The sequence below is a fragment of the Cavia porcellus genome, unplaced genomic scaffold (assembly GCF_034190915.1).
Source record: "Cavia porcellus strain 051 isolate PalLab524CR breed Dunkin Hartley unplaced genomic scaffold, mCavPor4.1 scaffold_5, whole genome shotgun sequence".
Lineage (NCBI taxonomy): Eukaryota > Metazoa > Chordata > Mammalia > Rodentia > Caviidae > Cavia > Cavia porcellus.
Window position 1 is genome coordinate 97,025,237 of NW_026947488.1, and position 17,675 is coordinate 97,042,911.

A 17,675-nucleotide genomic window follows, 5' to 3' on the forward strand; every position below is an offset into this window, starting at 1 on the left:
TCTAGACTTTGTATTGTTATTTCCTGGTTCCTTGTGATTTTTAAGAGGTCTTTCCTTTCATGATCACATACTGCAAATCTATCTTCAAGTTCTGAAAGTCTGACTTTAGTTTCTGTGAAGGAATTTTGCCAGCTTTCAATGGAAATTTTAATTTCCTGGAAATCTCTTTGGATCTGTTTCATGTATTCTAGATTTTGTTTATATTCTTCATCAAAGGTTTCTCTCCTTTTTCTGGGTTCCTCCATTCTTCCATCTGTGTCTTATAAGATGCTTAGCATTTCTTTTATTAATCTTTTTATATCTTGCCTCACTTGAATTAAGATTTCAGTTTTAATTTCGTCTATGAGATCATGAAGGTATTTCTTTATGTTCACTGATGCATGATCCAATATTGCATGACTGCTGCCCTTGATCTCTTCTGTATTTACCTCTCCTGGACTTATTTTCCCTGACTCAGTGGCTGGAGGCTTTTTCTCGTTTCTTTCTTGTCATGCTTCTGGTGTCTTTCAGACAGGTGTATGAGGTGGAGATCTCAGGCCTTTTCCGTATTGCTTACAGTTTTTCTGAAGCACGCTGGCTAGGGGATTGCTATCCTCTCCAGTTTACTGTTGATCTGTGAGGTGCATGCAGGGATGATGTGGGCTGGCCCCTCTCCTCTGGACCAGTCAACAGCGAGTGCCTTCAGCACGTTAGTCTGTGCTGTGTGGACATCACAGGTTGGGGACAGTTTTGTCCCTGGCTATTGGGTCCTGACCAAGGGTGTGACTCAGCCCACCAGTCCTCTTTGGGCCAGGAGTGGCTGGCTGATGCCACTGTAGTTCTGGGTTCAGGCCCTTCCTGCTCAACTCCAATATGTCATTCAGCCGATCACCTGCTTCATGGGACCCAGTCCCTAGCACTCATCACAGGTTAGTGCAGGTCTCCATGTTGGTTCCGCTCTCTGTTGCACCACATCCTCCCCGCAAAAGCCCCAGACTCACCAATTCCCAATTTCGGCGGCCGTGACTTCAGCATGACCGTGAATTATCCAACTCCAAGGCACATCTGCACAGTGCAGACCAGCCCCAGTGAGAGCATCTGGTTCCAGCCTTTCATCTATATTTTTCACTTCTTTTCTTTTTTTTCTTTTTCCTCAGTTTCTTCATGCGTCATGAGAATCTCTCTCCTTTGATCTAGTCTTCTCCATGTTGTTAACTCCTAGAGTCTGAGTTGTTTTTCTCAGAGAGGCTCTCTACCCTGCTACCTATCAATCTGCCATCTTGCCTCATGTATTTTTCTTTTGAGCTTTACATTGTTCATTTTGCTCTTAGGCCCATGATCCATCTCCAGGTAATTTTAATGCATGCTGTAAAGATTACGTTAAGGTCATTTATTTCCCTGTGGGGAGCAACTGTTCAAATACTCTTGGTAAAAAGCCTTTTCCCCCCATATTTAGTTGGTGAGCTAAAAAAAAAAAATCAACCATATGTATGGATGTCTTTAGAGACTCTACTCCATTGATCTTTTCCTAATATCCTATAGTCTTGATTGCTGTGTCTTTATAATGCACCTTGAAATTAAGCCTTCTTTTGTTCCCCCCCGGGCACGATGGGCTTTATTGATGTTACGCATGAGCCAGGGCTTCCTAGACCCCTTCCTTCTCCAGGGAGCCAGAATGGAAGCTGTCAGGAGGGGAGATTGTCAGCGTTGGGGCTGAGTGGACAATGACTTCTGTCCTGAGGCCTCTGTCTCCCTCCATGGTCTCGCTGGGCTTTGTGGGGAGCTGCTTACTCATTGGAGGCCATGTGGACTTCTCAGTGGCAATAATGGTGTGGACTGCAGCCATGAATCCCTCCACAAGCCAAAGCTGTTGTGGATGATCTTGGCCAGCAGGGTCAAGCAGCTGGGGATGCAGGAAGCATTGCTGACAATCTTGAGAGAACTGTCATACCTCTCGTGATTCACACCCATCACAAACATGGGACATCAGCGGAGATGATGAGCCTTTTGGCACCACCCATCAAGTGACTCCAGCACATACTTGGCACCAACATCGCTCCCCACTCCCCAATCGATGTTGGCAGGATCTTGCTCCTAGAAGATGCAATGGCCTTTGCATGGATGACAAGCTTCCCGTTCTCAGCCTTGAGGGTGCCATGGAATTTGCCATGTGTGGAATCGTACTGGACCATGTAGACCATGCAGGTGAGGGGCCATTGATGGCCACAGCATCCACTTTTCCAGAGTTGAAAGCAGCCCTGGTGATCAGGCACCCAACAGAAACAAGATGTTCATTCTGACCTTCCCAGGAAGAGAGGTCATCTATTGGGCGTGCAGGGCAGAAAGCTGAAATTAAGACTTCCAAGTTTCTTCTTCTTTTTTGTTTGAAGCAATATCCTAGGTCTTTGCATTTCAAGTAAGTTTTAAGGACAGCTTGATATTTTTTAAGCTTCTAGAACTCTTGGGTTGTTTCTACTAGAGCTATTGACCACACTAGGAAAAACGGACAACAATATTGCACATTTTTATCTGCAACCGTACTGTGTTTATGTACTTAGTTTTGTTCCCTTTAATTTCATCAGAAGTGTTTTATAATTTGCATTTTTATACATTTTTAAAGTTCATTCCTAAACATTTATCCAGTTTGTGCTATTTTACCTGTTCTAATTCCATCTCTCAAATACTTATCGCTAAAAGCAAAGTTGAGCTTTATAAATGATCTTAATTCCACCAACACTAGTAAACTCAGTCATTAGGTCTAGTCAACACAGTGTAGGCTGTTAAGAACTTTACACACAGGTAGGTTACATGCAAATGGAGACGGTTCCCCTTTTTCCTTCTCATTCTGCTTTTTCAAGTCCCACGGCCTTGCCCAGGCTGTCCTGGAATGATAAGACACTCGTTACCTGTGCCCTTCACAGTTTACTCCTTCTATTTACTTTCAAATGTCACTTTGGACCGTTGCTGAGTCCAAGTTTCCCACCGGACAGCACCATTTATTTTCTCTTCTCCCATTCATCTTCCATCCTATTTTTACTCCGTCACAGGATCTTCTAGAAAACATTGGATATTTTTTTATTTTCCAATTTATTTTATCTAGCAGCTTATTAGTTACCCTTTTTTCTTCTTTTTAGTAGTTGTTCTAGAACTAATAATATCCATTTTTAATTTACAATTTCACTTAAAAATTTTATTGGTACCTGGAATTGAACTCAGGACCTTGTGTTTGCCAGGTAGGGGCTGCACCACTGAGCTAAATCCCTGGTCTCAGATAATGTCATTGCACTTCACTGCACATGCTTTCAAAACATAAGGGGGTATTATTTTCATATTTTTCTCCAGTTCTTTAGCTTACTATCTAATATTTTACACACACACTCACACACACACACAGTTATGAACCCAGAATAGATTGCTCTTATCAGTACATGCAACACACCTTTCACAAAGTTTATTTGTAAGCTCGTATTACTCTGATGCTGTTAAATGTGTTCGTTTCCATCTTCACATGTGCCTCTGGCACTCAGAACGTGTCACTCCACTGGTTTGCCATCATCTTGCAGCCAGCAATACACATGTGAGTTTTCCCCCAGCCAGTCTGATTTGCCGGTTTTCACAGCACTTTGTCACAATACTTCAATCGTGAATGTACATGATTCTGTAAACTGTGCACCTGCCCCATAACACATTCTTAAGGAAAACAAGTATGTTTTTTTCTGATTTCCAGCTCCAGCACCTAGCACTGTTCTTAGTACACAGATGAATCAAGATCATGCTTTTTGAATGAAAGATCTAGTTGACAAAAACTTCTTTCCTTCTCCACCACAAATGTAACTTCTCAATAAGTTTGAAGCTGACAAACGAAGAATGAAAAGCTGGCAGCAGTGAAAGTATGAAAGAGTCCAATCACAGACGACCTCAGAAATGCTCTCTGGCAGGGCTGCCAAAAGGGGCATGTGGGAAATAATAGCATCCAGCCCACCGCTTGCAATAAACAGTGTGATTTAATTTTTAATGAATGAACAATCTAGCTATGAAAAGCATTCTGACCTTTCCTGGCTTGCATTACAATGACCACAAGTACAGCTCCGTGGAGGAGTCTCTTAAATCACTGGAGAAACTTCCACTTGCACAAAGGGACATTAAAAAAAAAAACCAGTGTCTAGCATCATAATCCTGGTGAGTTACGTAAAAATTGTTAGCAATTCCTCGTCTCCTTTACAGCAGGGCAGAGGGCTGGTGCCACTGCACAGAAAGAACAGAAATAATCAGGGGCTTATTTGGTGTTGTTCTGACTTCAAATTAGTACTGCTGGCTTGAAAGGCAAGGAGATGATAATTTGAGCAGTTTATGCTTTTAGTTACTCGAGTTCTAGAAAATACCCTCATGCGTATTCCTTTCAATGCGCTATACTGAGTTTCTCGTGTGTCCACGTGAGTTCGTGGATAGTTTGAGAAAAGCAAGAGACCAAGTTGTGTACATGAGACGCTAAGAATTTGTTCAACAGCTGCCATAAAGAATGTAACTAAGGCAGGTTGTAACATGTTGGATCAATACTTAAATTCTTTTATATGTAAAATGTGCCAACAAGACTACATGAGATTTAAGAAGTTTCACAAATGCAAAACTCAAATCATTCTGGACAGGCCTAAATTCCCACATTTTGACACTGAAATTCAGTATATGCAAGGAAAGAACTATTGGTTATCAAAGTTCCAGCGATTCTAAGTTGAATTGATGTACCACAAACACATTATCTAAGTAATTTTCCACTTTATGCTTATCAGACTTATTATAAATGACTCCCTTACCAGCCAGCATGCACATGTATAGTATAAGAATAAAAATATTGTGAATTCCAAAAAAGTTATGTTTCTTCCATGCTCAAAGAATTCTCGCTACTACTGTATGTAAAAAGGCTAAATAAAATATACATGTATTAATCTCTTTAAGAGCTGATATAGAACACTGAATTAAGTTGAAATTTCTCTTACAAACTTTGCATATGATTACTTCAAAATATTACTACCTCTTTAGGCAAATGCACTAATCATTTAGACCAGGAACCAGCAAACTGCAGTCCATCAGGTGAATTCAGCTCAGATCTGGATGTTTGTTTGTTTTGGTACTTAAAATCTTATTGGAACTCAGTCATCATCAGTTTTCAGATTGTCTGGGACTGCTTTCATACCAAAGGACAAAGCTGAGTGATTGGGGCAGGGAGTGCATGGCAGGCAAAATTTAAAATATTATCTGATCCTTTAAATATGTCATTAACCTCCGAAGAAAGGCCAGAGTAATTGTCATATTTCTAATTAAAAATATTTGCTTTAAGATTTTCTACCTATGACAAGTATTTTTTTAAATATGATTAGTGGAATAGATGAAAGTAAAATTTTCTAAATTTAATGGTAAAAATTTAAATTTTAATTTTAAAATATTATGTTGTATAACCAGTCAGAACGAAACTACTTATCATCTGAGACACAAGCACACAATAAGATATTAGTATGTGACGGTTAATGGAAATTGTCAACTGGAGTAAGAAACACACCACTAAACTGGATCAGCACAGTTCTGGGGGTAGCTGAGGGGATTTGCTGAAGACAGAAGATCCGCCCTGCGTAGCTTTGTTGCCTGAATGCAAGATGCTGGGTAATGACTCCAGTACACTCCAGGGCTCTACATCAGCTTAGCTAAGAGCAAGAGAAAAGGCCAGGCCATGCACATGTGCAACACAACCTTGGACCTTGCCCACCTAGTATGCCAACATTCCCATCCTTAAACCACACCAGGGCAAGACACTGAGCACCCTTCCTACCCAACTACAAATTCCAAACAGTGCTCAGAGAAGACAGCCTGCAGCCCTGTTCTAGCAGAGACAACCACAGAGCACAGCCAGCAGCCCCATGTGCATCAGAATCCATGTGGTGGCCTCACCATACTGTATAGTGCAGCCAGCAATGCTATTCAATCTCAGAGCACAGAAAGTGTCAGGGTTGGAGCAGAAAACTCAGATCAAGGTCTACTCATCTAGGGTTGCTACCTCATTCGGAATCCTAGACTAAACAGTGGAGATCTATCACAACCAAAGAGCACCTACCAAGGCTGGAAGAGGTGACTCAGCCTCCCAAGTGCACAGGTGAGAACTCAAGGGTTATGAAAATCATAATCAGGGAAATACGACACCAGCAAAGGAAACTAATAGGCCCAGCAGTCTAAAAAAATAGTGATCTATTAAATGACTGGTAAAAAAAATTCAGAATAGCACTCCTAAAAAAGTTCAGAGAATTCAAAAAAATTATAGACAGAAAAAAAATTATAGACAGAAATTTGGAAAACAGTTCATGAACAAAATGACAAGCTTGACAAACACACAGAAACATTAAAAAAATACTAATGATACATAATATAACTGAAATGAAATATTAAATAAGAAGCTTCAGTGGAAGACATGAGTAAACAGAATAATCCATCACTTTAAGATAGAACATTGGAAACTGTCCAATCAGAGGAGGAAAAATGAAAAAAGAATGATGACAACCAATGGAAATTATTGAGTACTGTTGAGCAAACTGATTTTGCATAATGAAAAACCAAGAAAAAAGGAGAGAGGAAAAAAGGTTAGAAACCATAGTTAAGGAAATGATGTCTGAAAGTTTTTCAAGTCAGGAAAAAGATAAAAACATCCAGGTACAGGAAGTTAAGAGGTCGCCAGTCACATGCAGACTAAAAAGCAGTTTACCTAAACATGTCTTAATTAAATCACCAAAAAGCAAACATGAAAAAAAGATACTAAAAACAGCAAAACATAAGAAGTCTGTCCCATTCATGGAAAACTCAGTATGGCTTTCAGTGGATCTCAGGAGAAACCTCACAGCCTTAGAGAGGGTGGGGTGAAATATTCACAGGGCTGAAGAAAAACTGTTAACACGTTTACAAAATTTGCCAAAACTGACCTTCAGAAATGAGGCAGAAAGAAAGCCTTCCCTAAACAAAGCTTCTGGAGTTCATCCTCACTAGACCTGCTGAATACAAAGTTCCTAAAACTGAAACAAAAGTTGCTAATGAATAACCAAAACACGAAAGTTAAAAATGTTAGTCATAAGTAATATGCAGGCATATTCAGAATTCTTTATTACTATAAAGGTGAGTAAAGCTGTTGTTTCGTTTTTTATTTTAAAGACAAAAATACAAAATCTCAAAAGATAATAAGAGAGTTAATATATATGGTTAATATATTGCATATTGTTATCTTTAAATTAGTAACTCAGAATACAAGATATCAGCAGTTAGTAGTCCAAACCTTTCGAAGCTTCTTCCATTGTACAATATCTATTGTGTATGTTTCACCTTAGTTACTCTTTCAGCTTCTCACAGTGGGTAGACAATACAATGTTTATACATGTACATCTAGTTTATATCACTTATGAGTATGGTCTCAAGTTGCATCCATTTACCTATAAAAGTCTCTAGTTTATTCTTCATCATGGTTGAATAGTACTCCATTGCATAAAAAGGTCATTTTTTAAAATCCATTCCTTAATTGGTGGGCATCTGAGTTGTTTTCAAGATCTAGCTATTGCAAATTGTGCTGCTATAAATATGGGTACACATATATCCCTGTGGTATGATGTTTTTAGTTGTTTTGCAAGATACTCAGAAGGGGAATAGCTGGCTTCAATTGGACCTCCAATGCTAGTTTTTTGAGGAATTTCCACACTGATTTTCACAGTGCTTGCACCAGTCTACACTACCTCCAACAGTGGAGAAGGGTTCCTTTTTCTCTGTAGCCCCTTCAGCATTTGTTATTGGTTAATTTCCTGATGATAGCCCTTCTCTCTGGAGTGAGAGGGAATCTTAGCTTTGTTTTAATTTGAATTTCTCAAATAACCAATAATGTTGAAAATTTTCTATATATTTATGATATTTAGTCATTTGTGTTTCTTCATCTGAGATGTATTCATCTCAGATGCTCATTTTTGGGTTGGGTTTTTAAGTTTTGGAGGTCTGATTTTTTTTTTTTTTTAGTTCTTTGTATGTTCTCAACAGTAATCCTTTGTCTGAGGAAGAACTGACAAACATTTTTTTCCCATATTGTGAGTTGTCTCTTCACTCTGTTGGTGATTTCTCTTGTGCAAAAGTGTTTTATCTTTCTTACGAGCATTAGAAATCAAAACTACTGAAAATACCTGTAGGTACAAAATATCACCTAAGGGACACAAATTGTGACAAAAGTAAATTTTGACATGAAAATCATAAAAAAGAAAGAGTAAAAATTTTAAATAATTAAAATTGAATTATCAGGTTATAATACTAAACACAAAATCACAAAACCTAGGTACATAAAACAATTGTAAAATTATCCAAAAGGAAAGATAAACTATAATACTGAAATAGGAGAAGAGCTCAGTGTAACAACTTTCAACATTGACCAAATCACCTAACTCAGAATCACTGAGGAAATACTGAGTTTCAATTAAACTTTACTCCAATGAAACCTAAAAGACAGACACAAAACAATGCATCCAACAGCAGAGGAATAAACAAGCATGTATGGAATGTTCTCAAAGTAACATCCTATGGGCGGTCCCAAAATAAATCCTAACAAATTTAAGAAAATTGAAATGATTTCAAGTATATTTTCAAATAATAATTGCACAAAACTAGAAATACACAGTAGGAGAAATCTTGGAAAATTCACAAATATGTGGAGAGTAAACAACTTTATCTTAACCAAAGAGTCATAGAGGAAATAAAGAAATCAGAAAATGCCTTATGATTTGTAAGGTTAATGAAGTACTTTTTGGATTATTCTAATTGGTTCAACTGTCACTACCAGTTTAAATATCTACCAATTCCAAAAGATGCTTGCCCAGAAGCAGTATCCAACCCACTATTCGTTGCTTCTTTTTCTTCATTTGTTTTTGTATCCATCAAAGGGCATACAGCTCAACATCTCAGATGCTGCACTAAACTGCACATATTCCAGCCACCGTGATGGTCCCTCACACACAGTAAACCCTCGGTGTGTAGTGCACTTAAGCACTGCATACGGGTGCTCATTGCTAGATGTGCGTTGTGTAGCTGAGTTATACATAGGTCTTCTTTCCTGAATAGCTTGATACTTTCTTCCCCACGGATTCCCTTATAAAAGGTCACGTGTGTAAAGGATGAAGTAGGCCATCTTGCTCATAGTGAATGCTACACACGTATCTTTGTACACACAACTCCCTAGACAGGAAAACATTTCACTTGCAGAGAATGAATTCACATGGACTGTATACAGCAGTGGGCTGATTTCCCATTATTTTGATTGCTTCTATTATTTTTGATTGTTTCAGAGTTATTTATACTATGTATAGTTACTCTTAATATTAACCTCATTTGAAAGGAAAGTCATTCAAATTCCTATCAGATTGATTAGTGAAGAATATGTGTTCATTCTATAAATATTTATCTGTTCAGTCTCAGGCACGATACTGGGGCTTTGTGGGTAAAAATGAATAATTCAAAGATAAAAGGCAAAACTGAGTGCCTTTAAGGAATTTCCATTAAGTTAAAATACTGTACATGTATAGGGTTTAACTTTAAATCCTAAAAGTTCAAATTTTTCTGTTAAGTCATTTTCAATCTAAGAATAGACTTCAAAATTATTTTTATTATCATGCATAATTATGTAATAATAAGCCTTGAGTAAGAAAATGAAAGAAAATTTGGGGCGATTAATTTAAAGGTAAAATGAAATGTTAATTTTCTGGCAAAAGTAGTATTACTGGTTTAATTATGCATTCTCAGGGTAACTAGGGCTCCCGGGATTATTCATTAGGTTAAATGTCAACTTGTATCCTAGAGAGGTGCTGAACTTACATGAACAAATCCACTCCTTAAATGATGTAGAAAATCTCACGATATAATGAGAGGAGTATATTCAGAGGTCACTCTATCTTTCAGTCACTTAGCAACTGAATTGGACTGAAGAGGGCAAGAGGGAAATGATTTGTAAAAGTAATTAACCAGGAGCTCTGTAATAGAGATAAGCAAGCAGAGAGCTGTCAGTAGGAGCAGCTTTACCCAGGATTCTAAGCCAACTCTTTGTAGGCTTAGAAATTTACCACTGCACAAGGTCTCAGCTATCGTAAGATACCTTCTCTTCCTTTTCTCCATGAACCTCTGTCCCTTCCACTTCCCTCTTCTGTACTGTAAACTTCATGAACACGCACAAGCACACACACACAAGCACACACACACAAGCACACACACACACACACACACACACACACACACACACACACACACAAGCACATCACTTTTCACATCGTCTCCTTCAAGATTTCAGTTTGGAAAGCTAATTTTTCTAACCCACCTCTTTCTGCAAGAGTAATCAGTGCACATCCTTTCTTGCATAACCAAACCTATCTAAATTCTAAACCAAAGCACATTACTGCAACTCTAATCACAAGTGCAGGCAGCCTGGCTTCACTCAGCAGCATGAAGGGTTTTATTCTCCTTCTTTATTATTTAGGCACATTACACAGGTTGAAGGGAGGAAGGATATAATTACTATCACAATCCAGTGCTTCTAAAGGAATAATCTTTAAATTCTCATGAGGTCAGTGTTGTCTTGACTCATTCTTTTAGTCTTCTGGTTGTAGATATTTTAAAAGGGTACCTCTTAGAATAACATTTATTATTTCAGTAAATATATAAATAAAATGCTATTATTGTTTTGAGGTAATTAAAAATACTGTAACCAAACTGAATCAATCACTCCTTAACTTTCTAAAGAAATGTTATTTATTTAATGATCACATAAATTAACAGACAATATTCCAGTTTTTAGGTAAATAAACCTTTTAGAGACACAAGGTCTTTCATAATCTTCAGTTAGAGAATCGATAGTCTTGTGTTGAGATGATTTGATTACCTGTTAAAATAAACCACAGCCAGTTGTTGATTATGGGATGGAATACAAAAGGAACCACAATCTCTTAGAAACCATCGACAGATAAGATTCTCTGCTAAAGGCTTTATATAATAAGGCAACTACTTTAATACTTTTCTTTCCAAAAATGTGTATATGAATTATAATACATTCCTTGTTCTTATAAAACTGTACAAACTTTTTAATAGTTATATTTAGATATTTTATTAAAAAACCAATCTAATCAGGTTATGATATATTGAATTATATTTTAAAGCCTACTTTAAAATGTGGGAGATTTTTTTGGTATCAGGGATCAAACTCACAACCTAGCACTTGCCAAGCAGACATTTATGCTGCTGAGCTAAATCTCTAGCCTAAAATGTGTTTAAAACTCTTCGTAAAACTACTATACAATCAAATAAAAAGTATTTAAATATAGCATATGACAAAGTAAAATTTCATGCTGTATAAGCAGATAATTCTCAACGACTTGAAATGGGGCAACAAAAATAAATTTCAAATAAAGTGTTAATAATTGACCTGCATCATTTACCAGAGTAACACATGACAGATTCTCCTTCCATAGTATAAAAAGTGTTAATATGCTAAAATTTTGATCTGTTTTTAGTAAATTTAATGTAAGATCAATATAAGAGTAATACAATTTCAAAGAACTCTCATAAATCTCTTTTTGAAAATAATGCATACTTTAATTAGTGCATATTATTAACACAGAACAATGAGATTCATTTTGGTACCCTGGCACATGTACACAGCAAATCTTGCTTATTTTCAGCCTCATTAATTCTCCCTCTCCACAATCCCTTCCTTGCTTCTAAAAGTCTACCTTCTAATTTCCTATCATCTCTCCATTATATATTTACATTTTTGCTTAGGTAGTTAGTTAACTTAGTTGCTTATGTAAGAGCAAATGTGATACTTAACTTGCAAAGTCTGGGTTATTTCATTTAACATGAAGTTCATTGTACCATCTGTTTTCCAGCCAATGCAATGGTTTACCTCTTTATGGGTGAATAATATTCTACTGCATACACACGCCGTACGTCCTTTATCCATTCATCTGTGACCAGGCTTCTAAACTGCCCCACAGTTTAGTTACTGTGCATTGCAAAGCTGTCAACTTGAGTACACATACGTTTCACTGATTTTAATTTTTTCAGGAATGTTCCAAAGAGCGGTGTAGGTAGATTGGCATTTCCATTTGCAGTTTTGAACATCCCCCCTCCTGACTTCCACAGCTGTAGCACTAATTTAACACTCCTATCCACAGTGTGAAAGGGTCCTGTTTCTCCACATCCTCTCCAGCATTCCTTGTCTTCTGTACTCTCGATAATTCACCTCATCCTGCCCGGGGTAAAACGGAATTTTCGAGTAGCTTTGACTTCGTTTCCCTAATGACTTAAGATGGTGAACACTTTTTCCATATACTCACTGGCCGTTCTTTTGAGAACTGTGTATTCAATTCGTTTGATCATGTATTATTGAGATCATTTGTGAAGCTAGTTTTTTGAGCCATTTATAGTCTAGATATTAATTCTCTCTCAGAAGATTAGTTAATGAATATTTTCCACCACTCTGTGTATTATGGCTTTACTCTGTTGATTGTTTCCTCTGCTACCCAGAAGCTTTTTAATCTGATGTGGCCGCATTAGTTAATTCTTAATAATATTTCCTGTGTCACTGAGGTCCTATTCAGAAAGTCTTGCCTCTACCTATCACTTCAAATATTTCTCTTGTGTTTTCTTCCAGCTGTCTTATACCTAAATTTTGATTTATGCTGATTTGATATGACCGCAGGGTGAGCTGGGGATCTACTTTGAGTCTTCTGATTGTGATACACAGCTTTCCCAGCACTGTTAACAACGTTGCCTCTTCTCCTGAAATGGTTTTGCCTCTTTGTCAAAAAGATGGCTTTCAGGGCACCGGTGTGGGGCTGCTCCTTCCGTTCTGCTCTGTCAGTCCGGATTCCTGTTCTTGTGCCACTGCACTGCTTTCTCTATGTGTAGCATAATTTGAAGTTGGATACTGAGAGGCCTCCCACTGTGGTTTTTATGGCAGGACTGTGGTTTTTGTGCTTCCGTAAGAATTTGAGGGTTTTTCTAGTTCTTGGAAGAACATCATTAATATTTTGGTAAGGATCACATTGAATCTGTACATTGCTTTTGGAAATATGGCCATTGCAATAATAGAAGACATGCCAATCTATAAACAAGGATGATCTTTCCATTTTTTAATGAAAAAATGATACAGAATTTTAAAAAATAGTAGGAAATTAACAGTGGTTAATACTTTGCATAGTGTTATCTTACAAGTAGTTGCTTAGACTACAACATACAGATAGCCATGAAATGAATGATCAGTCAAAGCACAAACCATTCTTTTTGATGAACTAGCAGAGATTAGTGTAGTTATCTTTTCCCTTCTTTCTTTTCTCCTTTCCCCTATCCCAATTGTTTTGTTCTTTTTGAGCAGTTTCTTCCACTTTCCCCTTCACAATATCTATTGTACATTTTGGATCTAATTTACTCTTTCATTTTTTTACACTAGGGAAACAATATGATATTTATGAAGTGGCTTTGATTTATTTCAGTTATAAGTATGGTCTCAAATTGCACCCATCTATCTATAAAAGCCTCAAGTTTATCTTTCTTTATAGCTGAGTAGTACTCCACTGTAAAAAACATCGCATCTTTTTATCCATTCATCAGTGGATGGGCATCTGGGGTGTTTTCAAGATCTGGCTATTATAAATTGTGCTGCTATAAACATCGGTGTCATATATTGCTGAGGTATGATGTTTACAATTGTTACAGAAAAATACTCAGAAGCAGAATAGCTAGATTGAATGAGACCTTCAATCCTAGTTTTTTGAGGAATATCCACACTGATTTTCACAATGGCTGCACCAGTCTGCACTCCCACCAACAATGGAGTAGGGTTCCTTTTTCCCTATAGCCCCTCCATCATTTGTTATTGATTGATTTCTTGATAACAGCCATTCTTTCACGGGTGAGATGGAATCTCAGCATTGTTTTAATTTGAAATTCTCAAATAACTAATGATGTCTAACATTTCTTCGTGTATTTATGTGGCATTGGTATTTTTTCATTTGAGAAGTGTGATGCCCATTTTTGGAGTGGGTCTTGAATTTGGGAGGTCTGATTTTTTCCAATTCTGTAGATGTTGTGATACAAGTAATTTGTCTGAAGCACAGCTGCCTAAAATATTTTCCCACTATGTGGGTTTTCTTTCATTCTGTTGGTGATTTCTTCGGATGTGCAAAAACTTTTCAACAAGATGAAATCCCAGTTGCTGATTCTTTCCAGTGCTGTTTGCCTAGCCCTGGGACTTCAAGATTTCTACCTACTTTCTCTTCCAGTAGATTTAGTGTTTCTGTTTGAATATTTAGATCTTTGATCCATTTGATTTTAGTTTAGTGCATAGTGATAGACATGGGTGTAGTTTTAACCTCTAGCAATGTAGAAAACCAGTTTTTCCAATTTGTATGGAGAGACTATCTTTCTTCCAGTGAATACATTGGGTCCCTTTGTCAAATAAAGGTGGCGGAGAGTCTTTGTGTCTGCATCTTCTAACCTGTAGCATTAGTCCTCAATAAGGATGAACTTGAGACTTTTATAGATAGATGGATGTAATTTGAGACCATACTCATAACTGAAATAAATCAAAGCCACTTCATAAACATCATATTGTGCACAATGCAGTTGTGTCTGCATCTTCTGACCTGTAGCATTGGTCCTCAAGTCCTTTTTTTTTTTTTTTTTTTTTTTTTTTGGCACGTACAATACTGATTTTGTCACAGCGGTTTTATAACTTTAATTTCAACTCAGGTATTGTGATGCCTCCTGCCTTGCCTTAGTTGCCCAGGACTGTCTTTGCTATTCTAGATCTCTTCCTTTTCTAAATGAATTTTAGGGATGTTTTCTCTAGATCTGTGAGGTATGCTAATGCTATTTTGATTGGGGTTGCACTAAATCTGTGTAGCACTTTTGAGAGTATGGCCATTTTCACTATGTTGGTTCATCTTCTCCATGAGCAAGGGACATCTTTTCTTTTTCTGGTATCTTCTTCAATCTCCTTTTCCAGAGTACTGAAAACTTCATAATATAGATCTTTTATGTTCTTTGTTAGATTGATTCCTCTTTCTTTCTTTCTTTCTTTTCTTTTTTTTTTTTTTTTTTTGGATGCTATTGTCAAAGATGTTGTTTCCATAATTTGTCTCTCAGTCAATTTGTTATTTGTCCACAAGAAGTCTATTGATTTTTGAGTGTTGACTTTGTATCCATCTATGGTGCTGAATATTAACTCTAGTAGTCTTTTGGTGGAGTTTTTAGGGTCTTCTATGTAGAATATCATGTCATCTGAAAATAGTAATAATTTAACTTCTCCGTTGCCTATTCTTATTCCTTTTATTTTTCTCTCTCTTGTCTAATTACTCTGGCTAACCCTTCCAGAACTATATGAACAAGAGTGTTGATAGTGGACATCCTTTTCTTGTTTCTGATTTTAGAATGAAAGCTTTCAGTTTTTGTCCTTTTAGTATGATATTGACCCTTGGTTTGTCATAGATGGCTTTTATCAGATTGAGGTAAAGACCAACTATCCAATTTTCTGTGTGGTTTTTACCATGAATGAGTGTTGGATTAATGAAAAGCTTTTTCTGCATCTATTGAGATAATCATTTGATTTTTTTCTTTGGCTCTGTTGATACAGTGTATTACATGTATTGATTTGCATATGTTGAACCATCTCTGCATTCCTGGCATGAATCCCATCTTATGATATATGCTTCTCTTGATGATTTGTGCATGTTTTTTGCTAGTATTTTATTGAACATTTTAACAACTATGTTCATTAGGAAGATGGGCCTGTAGTTCTCATTTGGTTGAGTCTTTCTTTGGTTTTAGTATCAGAATAACACCTGCCTCCAGGAATGAGTAAGAGAAAATTGTTTTACAATTTGGCTTGAAGAGTTTGAGGAGTATTCACATTTAATCTTCTCTAAATTTCTTGTAGAGTTCAGCAGTGAATCTATCAGGACCTGGATTTCCTTGGTTAGCAAATTTTATTACATTTTAAATTTAATTAACTGATATTTTGTTATTCAGAATTGTTAATCAATTAATTTATATTCAGAATTTTTATATGTTCTTGATTCAACTTTTGTAGTTCATATATTTCTAGGAATCTATCCATTTCTTCTGTATGTTCCAATCTCTGTGAGTAAAGATTTTTGAAGTGGGTATTGATGATTTTCTTATTTTCCACAGTCTGTAGTGATTTCATCCTTTGCATTCCTTAATGTATAAATTTGAGTTTTTTCTTTCTTTTTCTTGATAAGGTTGGCTAGGGGTTTATTAACTGCGTTTATTCTTTCAGAGAGCCAACTCGTTGATTCATTAATTCTTTGTATTGTTTTCTTAGTCTCAATTGTGGTAACTTCTGTTCTGATCTTTATAGTTTCCTCTCTTCGGTGACCTTTGGTCTTGACTTGCTCTTCTTTTTCTAGCAGTATGAGGTACAGCGTTAGGTTGTTTATTTGTGCTTGCTCTGTTTTCTTGATGTGAGAATTCACAGCTCTATATTTCTCTCTTATGACCACTTTCATTGCATCCCGCATCATATTGTATCTGTATTTTCATTTAATTGTAGATATTGTTTAATTTCTTCTTTAATTCCATCTGTGACTCACTGGGTTTGTTTACCAAGTTTTTGCAGTTTCATTTGCCATTAATTTCTAGTTTCAGTGCACTCTGGTTGGATAACATGCATGGGATAATATCAATTCCTTTGCATTTACTTAAGCATTTTCTATGGGGTAGTATATGGCCTGTTTTAGAGAACATCCCAGATGCCGCTGAGATTGTGAGTTCTGATATTGTTGGGTGGAACACTCTGTAAACATCTATTAAGTCCATCTATTCACATGGCTGATTCAGTTCTGTTATTTCTTTGCTGATACTTTGTCTAGCTGATCTATCTCTTTGTGACTAGGGGGTATTAAGGTCTCCCATTACAATTGCATTATTGCATATTTGATTTTTCATGTCTACTAATATTTGTCTTATATACAGTTGGATGCTCCTGTACCTGGTGCACATATATTTGTGATTGTTATCTCTTCCTCTTGAATTTTCCCCTAGCATGTATGCAGTGACCTCTATCTCTTTCATTTTGGTTTTGAGTTCACACTGTGAGAATAGCTTCTCCTGCTTTTTTGTGGGTTCCTGTTGCGTGGAGTCTTGTTTTCCCTCCTTTGACTTTCAGGCTATGAGTTTTGTTTTAGTTAAATGTGTTTCTTGTATATAGCACAGAGGTAGATCTTTTTTCTTAATCCATTCTGCCAATCTGTTTTCTTTTGATTGGTGAATTGAGGCCATTTACATTAACAGTTATAACTGATACATTTCGATTTATCTTTGTCATATTGCTTTCCTGTGGTTGGTCTCCTGCTTTCCCCCTTGCTTCACTGCTTGCCCTGCCTGGTGTTTCTTGCTGTTGTACTTCTGGGAATTGTGGTCTTTTTTTGTCTCTATCTAGAATATATTTCGGTACTTTCTAGGGTTGGTTTGGCAAACATGAACTTCTTCAATTGTTCTTTGGCATGGAAGTATCTTATTTCTACATAAATTTTCAAAGATAGTTTTGCAGGGTACATCAATCTGCATTGGAAGTTGTTTTCTTTCAGGACTTGAAAAACTTCAGTCCAAGCTCTTCCTGACTTGAAGGT

The 17,675-nt window shown here is 36.8% G+C and overlaps 1 protein-coding gene and 1 pseudogene across 5 annotated transcripts in view; both read right to left on the reverse strand.

Moving 5' to 3' along the window:
• Mapk10 (mitogen-activated protein kinase 10) overlaps positions 1-17,675 on the reverse strand; it is a 282,143-nt gene that overhangs the window by 140,650 nt on the left and 123,818 nt on the right. The gene's annotated exons all lie outside the window — the stretch shown is intronic.
• Positions 455-2,924, reverse strand: LOC134475908 (glyceraldehyde-3-phosphate dehydrogenase-like; annotated as a pseudogene).